The sequence below is a fragment of the Octopus sinensis genome, linkage group LG12 (genome assembly GCF_006345805.1).
Source record: "Octopus sinensis linkage group LG12, ASM634580v1, whole genome shotgun sequence".
NCBI classification, from domain to species: Eukaryota; Metazoa; Mollusca; class Cephalopoda; order Octopoda; family Octopodidae; genus Octopus; species Octopus sinensis.
In genome coordinates, this window is record NC_043008.1 from 54,336,755 (window position 1) to 54,356,754 (window position 20,000).

A 20,000-nucleotide genomic window follows, 5' to 3' on the forward strand; every position below is an offset into this window, starting at 1 on the left:
TGAACATCAAATCCCTATACAGCATCATCCCCCCACAATGACTGCATCCACCCCAACCCAGTACTTCCTCAACTGTCGCACCGTCCTCAAACCCAGCACATCTCCGATTCACTGAAATCATTCTCTATCTCATCTGCTTCACGTTTGCGAGCGATGTCTACCAGAAAGTGGAGTGGAAGCACTCCGTCGGTTACGACGATGAGGGTTCCGGTTGATCTGAATCAACGGAACAGCCTGCTCGTGAAATTAACGTGTAAGTGGCTGAGCACTCCACAGACACGTGTACCCTTAACGTAGTTCTCGGGGATATTCAGCGTGACACAGAGAGTGACAAGGCCGGTCCCTTGAAATACAGGTACAACGGAAACAGGAAGTAAGAGTGAGAGAAAGTTGTGGTGAAAGAGTACAGCAGGGATCACCACCATCCCCTGCCGGAGCCTCGTGGAGCTTTTAGGTGTTTTCGCTCAATAAACACTCACAACGCCCGGTCTGGGAATCGAAACCGCGATCCTATGACCGCGAGTCCGCTGCCCTAACCACTGGGCCATTGCGCCTCCACCTACCAGAAAGTATCTGGAGTCGCTATGGGAACAAGAATGGGCCCCAACTTCATCGACTTATTTGTCGGGTACGTCAAGGCCCAAACCTTTTCTCCGTTCACCAGATCGGCTCCAGAGCTCTGCGGTCGGTTTTCCCTGCCATCCCTCTCTTCAGTTTACTTCTGTCATCTCCGACACCTCCTTCAACTCTCTCTCTCTCTCTCTGATCCCCCTCATCACTCACCGCTTCTACTTCCTGAAACCTACTCACTCCCTCCCCTACCTTGATTTCTTTTCTCTTCCTTCCACCTCTCCCACGGCAAAGAGGCCATCTACTTCGCCCAATTTCAATTTTTCCATCTAAGACTTTCAATGAGCATTGATCTAATATATTTACTGTATACCTATTTCTTTACTACCCACAAGGGGCTAAACACAGAGAGAGGACAAACAAGGACAGACAAACGGATTAAGCCGATTATATCGACCCCAGTGCGCAACTGGTACTTATTTAATCGACCCCGAAAGGATGAAAGGCAAAGTCGACCTCGGCGGAATTTGAACTCAGAACGTAACGGCAGACGAAATACCTATTTCTTTACTACCCACAAGGGGCTAAACACAGAGAGGGGACAAACAAGGACAGACAAACGGATTAAGCCGATTATATCGACCCCAGTGCGCAACTGGTACTTATTTAATCGACCCCGAAAGGATGAAAGGCAAAGTCGACCTCGGCGGAATTTGAACTCAGAACGTAGCGGCAGACGAAATATATATTTCTTTACTACCCACAAGGGGCTAAACACAGAGGGACAAACAAGGACAAACAAACGGATTAAGCCGATTATATCGACCCCAGTGCGCAACTGGTACTTATTTAATCGACCCCGAAAGGATGAAAGGCAAAGTCGACCTCGGCGGAATTTGAACTCAGAACGTAACGGCAGACGAAATACCTATTTCTTTACTACCCACAAGGGGCTAAACACAGAGAGGGGACAAACAAGGACAGACAAACGGATTAAGCTGATTATATCGACCCCAGTGCGCAACTGGTACTTATTTAATCGACCCCGAGAGGATGAAAGGCAAAGTCGACCTCGGCGGAATTTGAACTCAGAACGTAACAGCAGACGAAATAACGCTATGCATTTTGCCCGGCGTGCTAACGTTTCTGCCAGCTCGCCGCCTTTACTGTATACCTCCAATCGGTTTTTGATGTTTTTCTCCTATTTTTATTCTTGATTTTGCCAATCCATAATGAAAAAAAAATCTGTCATAATAAAGTTAAAGGAAGAACATAGAAGTACGAAAATGTACGACATAAGCTCAGAGGTAGCTGTGTGCTAAGAAGCTTGCTTCCCAACCACATGATTCCAGGTTCGATCCCAATGCATGGCACCTTAGGTATGTGTCTTCAAAAATACCCACGGGCCGACCAAAGCCTTGTGAGTGGGTTTGGTTCCTTAGGTATGTGTCTTGTGAGTGGGTTTGGTAGACGGAAACTGAAAGAAGCCCATTGTGTGCATGTATATATGTCTGTGTGTGTATGTATGTGTGTGTCCCTCACCACCGTTTGACAGCCGGTGTTCGTTTGTTTACATCCCCGTAACTTCGCAGTTCGACATACTGTAAATACAGCCTCAGTCCCTCAGCCTACAATAAATACACGCAGCACTGTTTAAAAATAGGGAGAACATGTCGGACAAGGAAGTTTAGATCATAATGCAAATAGCATGGATGATCAGATCATCCTGATCAGACTGATGGAATAAGTACCAGATTTTTTTTTTATAAAAAAAAAGGACTAAAGTCGATTCGTTCGACTAAAAACTCTTCAAGGCGCTGGTTGAGCATCGCTGCAGTCTAATAACTGGAAAGAAAATCAAAAGAAAAAAAATGATAATATTGAAACAGTTTTCCATAAAATTCAGATTGTTCTCTCTATGTCTGAAGAATGTTATAAATTTTTTTCATACAATGACATAGTTTTTGAAGAAGTGACCGGTTTCGCGTTCAGCTTTTCAAATTTCTTACATAATGACTCAAATATATATTTTTTAACCTTTTAAAACAGCCTTCTGTAGTTTTTTTACTTTTTACTATTTTATATATATATATATATATATATATATATATATATATATATATATATATATATTATATATATATAGTGAAATGAGGATTCAGACAGAATCAGGTACTTGAAAAGATATACACCAGGTAGGGTTCGATAAACATGTGGTTTCGGGCTATGGTTGGTAAGTATCAAATAGGATATTCTGGATGTGTACACAGAGAAAATCAACCCTCTGAGTACTTAGCGCTTAGGGGCTGGTCCAAAGCACGCGTTACATTGAATTGTACGTTGTTGGTATACTCTAGGGTGTCTGACAAGTCCACATCATTTTTATTAGGCGAATGAGAACTTTACTCCATTATGTATGTATGTATGTATGTATGTATGTATGTATGTATGTATGTACGTACATACATACATACATACATACATACATACATACATACATACATACATACATACATACATACATACATACATACATACATATATTTATACATATTTTTCGTCACCAGTCACACATCTATCCAAAAAGGGTAAAATGAGTTCGCAAGAATGGAGAGAAGAGTAGATGTCAACTCGGGATTTGCGGTTGCTTTCAGACAATTCCTATATATATAAATTCGAAAAAAAATCACCTTTTATCAATTCAATAATGAAAAATTAAATTATACCATTTAGAAAAATTACATATTATAGAAAGATTAAATATAAGATAAAACATATAAATAAAACGTATTTTATTTATTATTTTGCACATTACTTAATCATTGTTATATGTTTTATCTTATATTTAATCTTTCTATAATATGTAATTTTTCTAAATGGTATAATTTAATTTTTCATTATTGAACTGATAAAAGGTGGGTTTTTTTCTAATTTATATATATTTATTATTATATTTTGTGAAATTTGATTTAGTATTTCTAAATTGAATTTTTCCCTGTAAGTTTGGAATATTCCCTCATATTATTATTATTATTATTATTATTGTTATTATTATTATTATTATTATTATTATTATTATTATTATTATTATTATTATTATTATTATTATTATTATTCATATATATATATATATATATATCCTTTACTACACTTAACAGTCTAAATTCAGAGAACTTTGATTGTTTGGGACTGTCACTAGACAGGTTCACGCAACCTTGAAAGCTTTAATATACGGTGCCAAATACATTATCTCATGGCATTAAAGACGGACGTAGAGGGTAACTTACAAAAATTTCTAAATCCAATCACGTGATCATCCTTAAAAGGTATCCAAAACAGATATTAATTTGTGCCATGTTCTCTCTCTTAAAAAGAAAACGTGAATTTCTTAACTCCAGTCAGAATTAAGACAGTTGTAGCATAGCACCATGTCTTTCTCTCTCAACTTTTGAAAATCATAAAAATCTGTGAAAACGGTTAAGTCTTTAAAAGGTTTAAAATTAAACACTAATCGAATCCTAGTGCATTTTTAAGTTACTTTTTCTATATTTCTATTTGTGTGGAATTTTATATATATATAAAATCAGAATAAGCAACAGGGTATCAAGGAGTGATGCAGTACGACCGCTTTAAGCGACCCCATTTAAATGAACAATGCAATCATTACATCAATTTTAATGCAATGCCATCTTCAGCTGCACATATAAATGCATGGAATTTTAACAAGTAGGAAATATTAATATAATTTTTCTTAAATATTTTAACAGAGCAAGAGGATGGAAGAAATTCATGTTGTCGTTATTGTATCTCAGAAAAGACAACTTCTAATAATGGCATGGAGCATATATATATATATATATATATATATATATATATATATATATATATAATATATAATATATATATATATATATATATATATATATATATATATATATATATATATATATGTGTGTGTGTGTGTGTGTGTGTGTGTGTGTGTGTGTGTGTGGAGGCGCAATGGCCCAGTGGTTAGGGCAGCGGACTCGCGGTCGGAGGATCGCGGTTTCGATTCCCAGACCGGGCGTTGTGTGTGTTTATTGAGCGAAAACACCTAAAAGCTCCACGAGGCTCCGGCAGGGGGTGGTGATCCCTGCTGTACTCTTTCACCACTCTTTCTCTCACTCTTTCTTCTGTTGGCCTGCTCGCTTAGCCCGCGGGGTAGCGTCACTCGAAGGCTAAAACAATGCAAACGCATTGTGACCAGCGATGTGTAGCAACATCTGATGGTCTGGTCGGTCACGTGATCACGTGATATATATATATATATATATATATATATATATTTATGTATCCATGTATGTATCTATGTATGTATGTATTTATGTATGGAACAAATAAATAATAATTCTCTTTTTTAAAAAATCTGTGATATTTGAAACCGCATACAAACTATTCGAAGATATATGTTTTTCCAAGCAAGAATTTCAAAGTATTTCATGTAGACTTTCGACTAAGCTTGATGTTTTTTATATTGTTCCCAACTTGATGATGCAATTCCGGACTGAATCAAGACCTCTTTCATGTAGGTACATGATCTAGACATACAGTTCTATAGTTAAGAGATGAGGAATTATGTACATTATTTACATTTGATGGATATTTGTCCTCTTCTTCTTTGCTGCTAACACAACGTTTCGGCTGATATACCTTCCAGCCTTCTTCAGGTATCCTGGGGAAATTTCGAACCAGGGATCTCATTCTTAAGGTATTTTTGCGATGTTGTTATTATTATTTTTTTTCTTCTTCTTTCAAATTTGCTTCCATTTCTTGCCGAGTGTCTTCCCGACTCCTAGAGCAAAGAAACTCATAGTATACATTGGTAGGCCATTAAACTAAACTCAATAGTTCGTTCATTTTTTTTTAAGTTAAATTAAAATACATGGGTAGTAATTGTTCTCACAGCGACAATGCTCTTCTCAATACGTGTAATGTACCAGTTAAGACAATCTTTTATTATTATTATTATTATTATTATTATTATTATTATATTATTATTATTATTATTATTATTATAGAAAAATACCTTAGGAATGAGAAACCAGGTTCGAAATTTCCCCGAGACACCTGATGAAAGTTGGAGGTTATATCAGCCGAAACGTTGTGTTAACAACAAACAAGATGAGGACAAATATCTGTCAATTGTAAATAATATAAATAATGATTTAAACATACTTTTAATATGTACTCAATTATTTTGTTCTCAATATCCAACTAATATTTTTAGTGCTTATTTTATACTGAGCCCTTTGACTCATAAATTGATCAATATATCTTTAATCTTTTACTTGTTTCAGTCATTAGATTGTGGTCATGCTGGAACACCACCTTGAATTTTTAGCCAACTTACTCGTTCTCTTTTGCCGAGCCGCTAAGTTACGGGGATGCCAACACACCAATACCGGTTGTCAAATGGTAGGGGTGGGGGACAAACACAGACAGAAAGACACACACATAGTTATATGTTTCCGTCTTCTAAATCCACTTACAAGACTTTGTTCGGTCTAAGACTATAGTAGAAGACTTGTCCAAGGTGCCACGCAGTGGGACCCGGAACCAAATGATTGAGAAGCAAGCTTCTTACTACACAGCCATGCCTGCGCCTACACACACACACACACATACATATATATATAATATAAATTAGAGATAAAACCACTATTATGCAACTCAAACAGTGATAGACTGTTTGAGTTGCATAATAGTGGTTTCATCTCTAATTTATATTTTATATATTAATATTGTGAAATTTGATTTAATACTAAATTGAATTTTTCCCTGTAAGTTTGGAGTTATACTCCCTAATATTATTATATATATACTGATGTTTGTTTTTGTTACAATTTTACATTAAACTAAAGGATAATTCAATACTTTTGTAAAGTACAGATTTATTATTCTTTGGCAAAAATACCGATTTCAAAATTTCCACCGTCTAAGCGATCATCGGACTGTACGATGATGGATTAGCTGGCGGAAATTTCGAAGTTACTGTCAATAATATTCTTGTAGAAGAATTTTCTATACGTATGTGTGTATAGATGCGTGTGTACCCTTGATTATATATATATATATATATATATATATATATATATATAATATATATATATATAATATATATATATATATATATATATATGAATACGCATGTTTATTTAAATTTTGAAATAGTCAGGAGATACGTGTTAAAAGGTAGATAGATGCCTGTGTGGGGTTTTTTTGTGCGTGTGTGTTGTTGTAACCGTATTCCTACCACACTGATACGAATATACTCCTACAAGGCGTGTAATTGTTTTTGTGTCTACATCCATATAACATACATACATACATACATATATTTATGTATCTTATATATATATATATATATATATATATATATATAATATATATATATATATTTATATAATACGTACGTTTCAGGTTTTCATAACATACATACATACATACATACATACATATATACACCCCAAACTCACAGGAAAAAGCGTATATACACACAGATAGACACCTATGCACAGATAGGTGCGTGGTAATCTGCATGCGTTCTTCCATATGTAGATGTATACATACATTCAAAATACATTCATATACACATACAAACAAACACATATACAAACACTCACATACACGCGCGCGCACAAACACATACACATGGAAACAGAGAAGGAGAGCGCGACAGACAACCAGACATAAAGACAGACAGACATGCAGAAATATTTCATAGATGCCCGTCGTAACAGTCATTAATATTTTTGTACGAATCACCACGATTTCTCGTTCAAATTTCCCAATATGTTCATTGTGTTGAGACATACATGTGAAGGAATGTTTACATCAACTAGCAGCACATGCGATGTTGTTTATTTTCTTAAACAACATTTATGGCGTAACTGACGTGGAGACAAGCATGCACCACGCCTTTTCTTAATTCATTCCTCCTCTAAAATCGCCCTTGTCTTCATGCTGAACAAAGGAAGAAATAATTCACGTTTATTCACGTTTAATCACGCGTGATTCTTCGCCCGCCAATTTTTTCTTTTTTTTTTGTTATTCTTTTTTTAATTTTATTTTCATTTCTTTTATGACTCCGTCTCTTTTCTTTTCTATTTCTCTTTCTTTGTTTCTCCATCTCTCCTTCTCTCTCTCTCTTGCTCTCTTTCTCTTTCCCTTTCTCTTTTATTTTTCCTTTGTATGTGTGTGTGTGTGTGTGTGTGTGTATATATATATATATACACACATACATATATATATACATATGTGTATATACGTGTACGCACACATAGATATATCTCTCCACTTATCTTTCTATACATATGTATACAATCATATATATATATGTATGTGTATATATATATGTATGTGTATATATATGTATATATATATATATATATATATATTATATATATATATATATCCATACATACATATATGTGTGTGTGTGTTTGTGCGTGTGTGTGTGTATCGATCGTCATTAAATCATAAATCGGTAAAAGAAACCCACTCTAAGTTATAGAGCTGTAGGATAACCTTATCTGTCGACCTTAAAGAAAATATCCCCTCTCTGAAAACTTTCATATCTCTATCTATCTATGTATCTCAATCTCTCGACTTATATATCTATCTAGCTATCTCCATTAATCTATCTACCTCTCTGCTTCTCCTTCTCCTTCACTATCTCCTTAACCACAATATCTTACTCTCCCACACACACTTTTACTCAAAATGTAATCATTTGACAAAACCAGCGAGACACAATGTCTCACAAATATGTGCCTTCTGTCCAATACTTCCGATTGGCTTTCACACAGTTTCTGTGCTGACTAATTTCACTTACAAGGTTCGGGTTGCTAGGCGAGAGTAAAAAGGCACTTGCCCAGGCTACCAAACGGTGGGTGTCGAACTATTAACCATGCAATGCCATCTTCAGCTGCACAAATAAATACATGGAATTTTAACAAGTAGGAAATAATATAATTTTTCTTAAATATTTTAACAGAGCAAAAGGATGGAAGAAATTCATGTTGTCGCTATTGTATCTAAGAATAGACAACTTCTAATAATGGCATGGAGGGATAAAAGCGAACACGGTTGGGCATGTTGTTTGATACACTATTTACGCTATACGTTGCGGCATTTAAACATTCTGATTGATAGATAAGTAAATGCGAGTATAAATTCAACTTACGATGAAAGTAACCAGAGTTTGCTTTAGAAGCGTTGAGAGGTATTGAAAAATAAAGAAACAATTTTATTCTCAAACGCAGGATAATACTAATAATATAGGGGGAACCGGATAAACTATCCATATATTGCAGAACAATTCGTTTCGGCGTATATCGCAGAGTAACTGAAGACTGGGTCCTGAGTTTTGATTGCACCGCCTTCCAAAGAAATAGAAAAAAGGCATCAAGGTTCAGAGATGTCGCGTGCTTCATTAAGAGAGAGACAGACAGACAGGCAGAAAGATTACGAAGAATTATTTCATTAAAATAGTTCAGCCCTATTTGGAAACCGCATAGCATCGAACTAACGAAGAAACTTCAAAGTGGTCAAGTGATCTATTACAAATAACAGCCTAATCTCTCTCAAACCACACACAACTGTCTTATGAAACGAAGGACAATTTGAATAACGTAGCCCTTATACGTTGTGCACGCCTATAAAAACACAACAGAAGGGATGGTCATGGCTGCAAAAACCTTTGATCATAGATTTGTCAGGTCAAGGGACGAGACCTAATGGTACACCAAGAATGGGATGGTTAAATAGTATCCATAGTTTCGGTTAGTCAAGCTCAGGAATTCAACCGGAAAGTGTAATGATGGGTGTTTCTGATAAAACCCTAAGGAAGAGTGCCTGGGGACTCTACTCCCACGACCTTTCCATGTATAGTGAATGAAGAACATGGATGGATGGAAGGACGGACGGACGGACGGGTGGATGGATGGATGGATGGATGGATGGATGAATGGATGGATGGATGATGGATGGATGGATGGATGGATGGATGCATGGATGGATGAATGGATGGATGGATGAATGGATGGATGGATGGATGAATGGGTGGATGGATGGATGGATGGATGGATGGATGAATGGATGGATGGATGGATGGATGGATGAATGGATGGATGGATGGATGGATGGATGGATAAATGGATGGATGGATGGATGGATGGATGAATGGATGGATGGATGGATGAATGGGTGGATGGATGGATGGATGGATAAATGGATGGATGGATGAATGGATGGATGGATGGATGGATGGATGAATGGATGGATGGATGGATGGATGAATGGGTGGATGGATGGATGGATGGTTGGTTGGATGGGTGGATGGATGGATGGATGGATGATTGGTTGGATGGATGGATGGATGGGCGGACTTCTTTCGGTTTCCGACTGCCAACTCACAAGGCCTCAGGAAGCAAATTTCTTACCACACAGCCACGCTTTGCTTATACGTTTACGTTCTTCTGTTATATATTGAAATTCTTGTTTAATTACGTTTTTCGTATAAATTTACCTGCCGTTGTTAATCAACAGGTAATAAGTAGACGCTTTGGTAACATGTTTATTATATCCCTTCATCGGAGACGATGTGAGAAAATGGTTAAACAATAGTTAATTTAGATAGGATACAAAATAGAGAGTGAGGTGGAGGAAAGAAAATAAATGTGAGATATGCAGGGATATTGCATTTGTGGATCCATTATTTAGGCAGAATGGTATACATATAAGATTCCAATACCTTGTGAGTAAAATGGAAAGAATGCTTGAATGGAAGAACTTGAAGAAGATGGTCTGCAAAATTCAGATGTGGAGATTTCAGCCTTGAAGATGAAGATCGAACAGGACGTCCACTTGAGTTTGATGATAAGCTCCCTGGGGCATTACTTGAAGAAAATCCTTCATTATCAGTTGAAGAATTAGCAATAAAGCTTAGTTCAAACCATGCAACTGTACATCGTTATCTTCAACAACTTGGAAATGTTCCTTAACTGGGTGTCTCGTGAATTGTCCGAAAGCAACCGCAATTCCCGAGTTGACATCTGCTCTTCTCTCCATTCTCGCGAAATCGTTTCACCCTTTTTGGATAGACTTGTGACTGGTGGCGAAAAATTGATCTTCTATCGAAATGTTAAATGTCGTAAACAGTGGCTTGGTAAAAGGGAAAAAGCTCAACAACAACAACCGAGAAGGGAACTTCATGGGAAAAAGGTTCTTCTCTCTATCTGGTGGAATTGCAAAGAAGTAATTCACTTTGAATTGTTACCACCTAATGCAACAATCAATGCTCAAGTCTACTGTCAGCAATTAAAGTGTTTAAAGCAAGCTTTGATGAAAAAAAGACCCGCTTTAGTGAATCGAAAAGGAGTGATGTTTCATCAGGACAATGCGTGACCCCATACAACAAAGATCACATCACAGAAGATTGAAGAGCTTGGTTGGGAAAAATTTCTCATCCACCTTATTCTCCCAACCTTGCTCCTTCAGACTACCATTTGTTTCGTAGTTTACAGAATCATATTGGAGATATAACTTTCGCAAGCCATGAGGAGGTCGAAACTGAAATTTCAGAGTTCTTCGCTTTGAAACCAAAAAGAGTTTTACGTTGATGGGATTTAAAAGCTTGCGAATAGATGGAAGGAAGTCATAGACAATCAAGGAATGTACATTGGTAATTTAAATTTCAATTAAATATAACATTTGATCACTTGTTTTCTTTATTCAAAATTCGGACAGAACTTATGGGATAACCTGACATTTCGGATATATGATATATTGATTATATATATATATATATATATATATATATATATATATATATATATATATATATATATATATATATATATATATATATTCTGTAATAAATTAAGAGAATAAAATGGAGAGTTAGTGGTAAATTTTATTAATAAATTGATAATCATTATCAATTTATTAATAATTATTAACCACTAACTCTCCTTTTTCTTCTCTTAATTTAATACGGATTATATACTTAATATATACCTATTGATTTAGGCATACTTTATTTCCCAAAGCCGTAAGGTATAGAACCAGCGTTTTTCTTGGATGTAAATCATCCCTTTAAGAGGTTAATATATCCTCTAATTAATTTCTATATATATATATATTATATATATATATATTATATATATATGTATATACAGAAGGGACAGAATACAAAGTAGAGCTTTTCTTTTTGGGAAGAAGAGAAGGAAAAACAGGAATCGAATTCCGATGAAAGGGGATCGTGAAAACAAAAAAGTGGGGGCGGACGATCAATAGGGATCGTGTAGAAGTAATTAAGTGTAGCAACTGGCGGAATCATTACAGCGTTGGACAAAATGCCTTCCATATTTATTTCAGCCCCTTTATCGAAGAGCAGATGTGAGTTATAATGTAAATCTCCTCTTTCCCAGAAATCTGTAGTCAATCACATCGTAACTGAACTTGCCACTGCACATCGATAAGTGTATTAAACAACCATTCACTATATTATATGCAATTACAGAAGACACTAAGGGTATGTATAAGTCAATGTGTGTATGTGTTTGTGTGTATCTATGCTTGCATTTGTGTTTACGTATGTATGTATGTATGTATGTATGTATGTATGTATGATGTATGTATGTATGTATGAATGTATGTATGTATGTATGTATGTATGCAGGTTTCTATTTGTGTGCTTGTACATTGTGTGCATACATGCGCATCTATGTGTTTGTGTTTATGTGTGTGTACATGGTTATACACGAGTTTCCATTGTTTAAGATCTCTATACTGTGATGGTATTGTTTTCCATGCAACGGCTATTACATCACATATAATTTTTTTTTCATTGATTTGCTCAGGAGCGAAGAACTGCGCCCATTATTTACACATGTCCTCTGAGACTATTAAATTTTATGCCAGTACCGTGCGTCTTAAAACAACGGAAAATACATAAACAAATAACTACTTAAGATTATTGTTACATCAGTCAACATTTATCTACAAAGGTTTTTATAAGATTCATCAATAACAACTACGAACAGGCTATCCCAGTTACTAATGACTAGGAACTTTAATATGCCAGTCACCGATAACTACTAGGGACATTTCTATAGCAACAACAGTTAGGAACGTTTATATACCAGTCGCCAGTAACGGCTAAGAACCATTATAGCAGTCACTAACTGGAAAAGGTTATATCTATCACTAATGATTGCTAAGAGATGTTGTACTAGTCGTCAATAGCTACGAACTTTAAAATACCAGTCGCCAATATCTGCTAGGAACTTTTATATACGAGTCACCAATAACTACTAGTAACTGCTATACCAGTCACCAAAATGTTATAACAGTCACCAATAGTTACTAGAAGTTATATTAGTCATCAATAACTATTATGGAGTGTAATACACTAGCCGCCAAAGGCGGCGAGCTGGCAGAAACGTTAGTACGCCGGGCGAAATGCTTAGCGGTATTTCGTCTGCCGTTACGTTGTGAGTTCAAATTCCGCCGAGGTCGACTTTTCCTTTCATCTTTTCGGGGTCGATAAATTAAGTACCAGTTGTGTACTGGGGGTCGATCTAATCGACTGGCCCCCCTCACAAAAAATTCGGGGCTTTGTGCCTTGAGTAGAAAAGAATATACCAGTCGCCAATAACGACTGGGAACTGCTATACCAGTCACAGGAGGCGCAATGGCCCAGTGGTTAGGGCAGCGGACTCGCGGTCGTAGGATCGCAGTTTCGATTCCCAGACCGGGCGTTGTGAGTATTTATTGAGCGAAAACACCTAAAAGCTCCACGAGGCTCCAGCAGGGGATGGTGGTGATCCCTGCTGTACTCTTTCACCTCAACTTTCTCTCACTCTTACTTCCTGTTTCTGTTGTACCTGTATTTCAAAGGGCCGGCCTTGTCACACTCTGTGTCACGCTGAATATCCCCGAGAACTACGTTAAGGGTGCACGTGTCTGTGGATTGCTCAGCCACTTACACGTTAATTTCACGAGCAGGCTGTTCCGTTGATCGGATCAACCGGAACCCTCATCGTCGTAACCGACGGAGTGCTTCCACCAGTTCACGTTTCATACCAGTCACAAATGCTAAGAAATGTTATAATAGTTACCAATAATTACTAGGAGCCACAATACTAGTTGTCAATAACTACGAACTTTAAAACGCCAGTCACGAAAATGTTATAACATTCACCAATAACTGCTAGAGATTGCTATACTGGTCGTCAATAACTTTAATGTACCAGCCGCCTATGACGACTGAGAACTGTTTAACAAAGTCCTCAATAACTTCTAGGAATTATTATACTAGTCACCAATAACTACTAAGAGATGTTGTAATAGTCACCAATAACTACTAGAAGCTTCTAAACTAGTCGAGATTGGGACAACTACGAACTTTAAAATACCAATTGTCGATAACTTCTAGGAACTTTTAAATGCCGGTCACCAATAACTACTAAAAAATGTTATAATAATCACTAACAAATGCTAGGAGCTGCTATACCAGTCGTTCAATGAACTTTAACCATTTAGTGTTCTGATTATTCTATCAAACATATTGCTAATTGATTCACATTGATTTGAATTAATCAAGCATTATCTCATATCTTCAAGATGTTGATGGTGTATTACTTAATGTAGAATAACATTGTAGGGTAGGTGTGAGAGCCTGAATCTGGTCAGTTTGAACATAAAACAGATTAAATATTTTGGCCGAATATGGCCGATTTAAGTACTAAAGGGTTAATATACCAGTCACCAATAACGACTGGGAATTGTTATATCAGTCTTCAAAAATTGTTAGGGACTGTTATATAGCAGTCACCAATGACTATATAGAGCTATTACATCATTGATCAATATCTACTAGGATCTGTGACATGTCCAAAACCACACAATATCACGCATGCTACTCCAACCGACGATACCCAATCGTGACTGCGTCCAATACTTACCACCTCAATTAACAGCTAATTAATTAAGAAAAACAACTAAGTAAAAGCCTCTCGGCCATCATGTACATTAGTGTTCATCGGTGGAGAAAACTTGGAAATCAATAACGAAACTTATAACTCATTTCTTCATTTGTCAGTCGTAACCAGATCATAATGACACGATGTACACAGATGCTTCTTATTCTTCTTGTTCTTATTCTTATTATCATTATTATTATTATTATTATCATCATTATTATTATTATTATTATTATTATTATTATTAATTATTATTATTATTATTATTATTATTATCATCATCATCATCGTCATCATCATCATCATCATTATTATTATTATTATCATCATTATTATTATTATTATTATTATTATTATTATCATCCTCATCATCATTATTATTATTATTATTATCATCCTCATCATCATTATTATTATTATTATTATCATCCTCATCATCATTATTATTATTATTATTATTATTATTAATTATTATTATTATTATTATTATCATCCTCATCATCATTATTATTATTATTATTATCATCATCATCATTATTATTATTATTATTATTATCATCATCATCATCATTATTATTATTATTATTATTTATCATCATCATCATCATTATTATTATTATTATTATTATTATCATCATCATCCTCATCATTATTATTATTATTATTATTATTATTATTATTATTCATCATCATTATTATTATTATTATTATTTATCATCATCATCATTATATTATTATTATTATCAATCATCATCATCATCATCATCATTATTATTATTATTATTATTATTATCATCATCATCATTATTATTATTATTATTATTATTATTATTATTATTATTATTATCATCATTATTATTATTATTATTATCATCATCATCATCATCATCATCATCATTATTATTATTATTATTATTATCATCATCATCATCATTAGTATTATTATTATTATTATGATTATTATTATCATCATCATTATTATTATTATTATTATTATTATTATTATTAGTATCTTCCTCCTCTTCCTTCTCCACCTCCACCCTTATTTCTTCTGCGTTTTCGTCTTCTTTCTCTTCTTCCTCTCCTATCTCTCTTTTCCTTTTACATCTTCACCTCCCCCCCTCCCACTTTCATCCGTTCCACTTTTGCTTCTTTTGGTTATTAGCACACCAGACAAAATGCTTAGTGCCGGACAAAATGCTTAGTGACAGTTCGTCTGCCTTTACGTTCGGAGTTCAAATCCCGCATGATCGATTTTGCCTTTCATCCTTTCGGGGTCGATAAAATAAATACTAGTCAAGCACTGGGATCGATATAATTGACTTGTCCCCTCCCACAAGATTTAAGGCCTATTATTATTATATTATTATTATTATTATTATTATTATTATTATTATTATTATTATTATTATTATCATCATTATCATTATTATTATTATTATTATTATCATTATTATTATTATTATTATTATTATATGAAAACTCACAGCTTATTTTGTTGAGTATGATGGAAAGTGTCAGCTGCCCACAGCCAGCAGATTAGGGCGACACTTGTTTACTGGTCATGTTTCAAGAACCCTGCAAAGAATTCTTGCGGTTCCAAGCAATGCTGATTTTTGTAGGTGTTCTACCTTCAAACTTACACCGATCTTTTTCAGCCATGTTGGTAGTTGAGTGCTGATACTTCCAAGTGCACCAATACTATTGACATCACATCTACTCTCTTCATTGAGCACAACTTTCGTATTTCCCACTTTAAATCGTCATAGTGGTTTAGTTTTTCTTCTTTCACATCGATCCTGTTGTCACTATGTCGATTATCATACATGTTCTTTGTTTTTTATTCACCACAACAATGTCCGGTTTCCAATGTCTGGTCAGGTGATCCCATAGGATGTTGAAAATTTCATTTTCGGTGACTCTTGGAGTTTTCTCATACCACGTCTTTACTCTTTGTAGGCCGTGTTTTCCACAGAGCTCCCAATGGATCATTCTTGCCACATTGTCATGGTATCTTTTGTATTCGCGTTGTCCCAATCTCGAGCATTCGCTAACGATGTGCCATACCATTTCATCCCTTTCACCACACATTCTGCATTTGTCGCTGTCGGTAATGTCGTTTATTCTGCACTTCATATAATTGATCCTTAACGCTTGTTCTTGAGCTGCGCTTATGGTTGCTTCTGACTTTGTCTTCAGGTCACTCCTCCTGTTCCATAGCCACCGATCCACTGTATCTATCTTGGAGTTCACATCTCTTGCAAACTGACCGTACATTTTCTTTTCTTTCCATGATTTTTCTTTTTTTTTTGTTCATTTCTTGTTTAATTTTTTCTTTCAGTTCACAATTTTCGGTTTTAATGACCCCGGCCTCTTTCGTACATTTCAACAGTGGCTCCACGGCATTTTTTATACACCATCCTAAGTTGCTTTCCTCTGTTTCGATACAGTCCTGGCAACTGATCAAACCTCTCCCACCCTTTCTTCTGGACATATACAGCCTATTAGTGTCATTCTTAGCGTGGAAGGCTCCGTGTGCTGCCAACATTTTTCTAGTCTTGGTATTCATTTTTTCATTTCTCTCTTTTGCCATTTTATAATTCCTGCTATCGCTTACGTATTAACTGCTTGGATTTTATTCCATCCACTCAATTTTGAGCGCAGCACCAACATCAGTCTTACGAAATACACCATCCTCAGTTGCTCCTTCATTTCCTTTTCCATTATCTCGTGGAACTCTAGTACACCAAGATATTTGTATCCTTCCGTTATTATTATTATTATTATTATCATTCAGTAGTTTTATTTTTATAACGTGCTTTCACTTCACTACCGAGCGCAGCTCTGTGTGCTTTGGGTATGTGCTGTGATTTGTTGTGATGCTCTGATGGTTACTGTATGGAAAGTGTTCTGCGTAGGATGTGTGCAGTGCCTAGTAATGTAATTTTCTGTATGTTATATGTGTTTGTAGGTCCTGGTGTTTTTGTTATGTATTTGTCTGAATATTTTTTTATCATGCCTAATGCATCTACTATGATTGGAATTGTTTCTGTTTTTAGATTCCACATTCTGGTTACCTCTATTTCCAGTCTTTGTATTTTGAAAGTTTATTATTATTATTATTATTATTATTATTATTATTATTATTATTATTATTATTATATTATTATTATTATTATTATTATTATTGAGTGAGAGAGCAGTGCATGCCATCAAAGTGACACTGGGGTAAAATATACGAAGCCCAGTATACCCATCATGACTACGCGTCTGATAAGGGTACATTAGGCACATGCATCACAACCATATCTGCGCGACATGGTAATCTCATATCAAGATAAACAGCACATGATCTTGCAGGTGGGGCCCAGTTAGAATTTTCGTCAGGTCGAATAAACTATCCCGCTCAAAAGGTCTCTGAATAAGGGTTGTTTAAGGATGTTGAATGAACCAGTCATGTTTCTAAAGGTGAATTATCCAAATCCCAAAGAATCCCTCTCAACACATGGCTATGATGCTCCCCCACTACTTCTGCTCGTGATCAGAGATGCACATATCGTCAGCCACTAAGGGACATGCTCAACTGGTTATGGTCAAACAAGTGACTAGCAAATCTGTGGTAATGAGCAGAATATTTGCTGTGGCCCATCTTTTATACCAAGACAAAACAATGTACATGATAACACTTCTAATCAGTTAAGATCAAAAGCCATGAGAGTCACTGCCCGGTACTGCATCAGGGCATTGATAACACTTCCAATCAGTTACGATCAGAAGCCATGAGAGCCACTGCTCGGTACTGCATTACTATTGTTATTATTATTATCATCATTATCGCTTTTTCCTCGCTCAACCAGTGTTCCATGTAATCACTTCTTTCACGGCATTAATAACACTTCATCGTATCTTTAATGAAGCTCATTGTCCTCTTCGCTCCGCAACACCACTCTACGTGAATATTTCTCTCGCTTTATATTTCTCTCACACGCTTCGCTCTGCACTCACGCTGCTTCCCCGATATTATACACACATATACACACACATATAGGTGTGCCAATCTACCTTGCTCAACGACTTTCTCTACCTTTCTCTTTCTCTGTCTCTCCCCCTCTCTCTCCCTCTCTCATTCTCTCTCTTTCTTTCTTTCTCGCTTTCAGTCAACTTTTGTCTTCAAAGTGGTTATTCTTTTATCTTTCAATCATTATCTCGTTAAATAAAGTCCATCACTCATAAACAGTCCCGTGTCACAATTGATCGCTACTCTCCGTCGTTCCTTTTTTTTGTATGCATCTTTCCTTCTCTTTTTCTTTATCTATCTCTCTGACCACTTCTTCGCCTCCCCATTCTTCTTCCCCCCTCCCATCTCTCTCTATCTATCTATCTATCTGTCCCTCTCACTCTCCCTCTTACATTTTCTCGTATTGTTTTCCACACATGCTCACAAAACATACATATATCTACATATAACATAAACATACATACGTATGTTCATACATACATACATACATGTATCCATATATATGTGTTGCGTGCAATTTTGTCTTTGAGTTGCTCAGAACAGCAGAGCCTCCTGATCCGAAGCAAAATTTCCCCCGCAATCACCCTGACATCATTGCCAATAACTTTATCGACATAATCAAGACTAGATCAATTTCGTTGGAAAAAGAACATTATAGATCTAGGCGTATATGTAATAAAATATATTACAGCCCTATGACATCTTGGAATCTTATTTAAAACAGTAATTTCCGATCGAATCAGGGATTTTATAGGATGTTTTTTCCTATTTTGTATTACTTTTTATAGAAACAGACGACAAAAACACTGCAGTTTGTCAATTTGCATTTAGCAAATCTTGTTTAAAAGCTGCTCTTCTATCGTCTGCTTCTTTGAAATTTTGAGTGAGGCTGTTAACTAAATTATTCCAGTATCTGAGGTGAGGATATCAAATATATATATTTATATAAACATACACACACACACACGCACAGACATGCACACAAACACACATGCACACGTATATACACATAAACACACACACATTTTTACGTAGTATCAGCGTGCAGGCTATGCCCATGCTGCAGCACATATTGAATTTAATTGATGTTGTTATTGTCGTTATCATTGCTGTTGATGTTGTTAACGTTTCTATTATCAATGCTGTTGTTGTTGTTGTTATTGTTGTTGTTGTTGATATTGGTGGCGTTGCCGTCGTCGTAGCCGTTCTCAACGTCTCGTCGTCGAGGGGATGTTATCGTTATCATAGATATCGTCCTCTATATTACCGTTATTGTGGAGGCACAATGGCCCAGTGGTTATGGCAGCGGACTCGCGGTCATAGGATCGCGGTTTCGATTCCCAGACCGGGCGTTGTGAGTGTTTATTGAGCGAAAACACCTAAAG

The 20,000-nt window shown here is 35.8% G+C and overlaps 1 protein-coding gene across 3 annotated transcripts in view; it reads left to right on the forward strand.

Annotated features, from left to right (window-relative positions):
* Positions 1-20,000, forward strand: part of LOC115217921 (putative ammonium transporter 3) — a 128,994-nt gene that overhangs the window by 63,071 nt on the left and 45,923 nt on the right. For 2 of the 3 annotated variants that reach the window (XM_036507986.1, XM_036507988.1), the window contains exon 1: positions 19,162-19,533. The exons of the other annotated variant lie outside the window; for it this stretch is intronic. The gene's annotated coding sequence lies outside the window, so the exon portion shown is untranslated. Of the gene's footprint in view, positions 1-19,161; positions 19,534-20,000 lie in introns of those variants that run through there. 3 annotated transcript variants of the gene reach the window in all.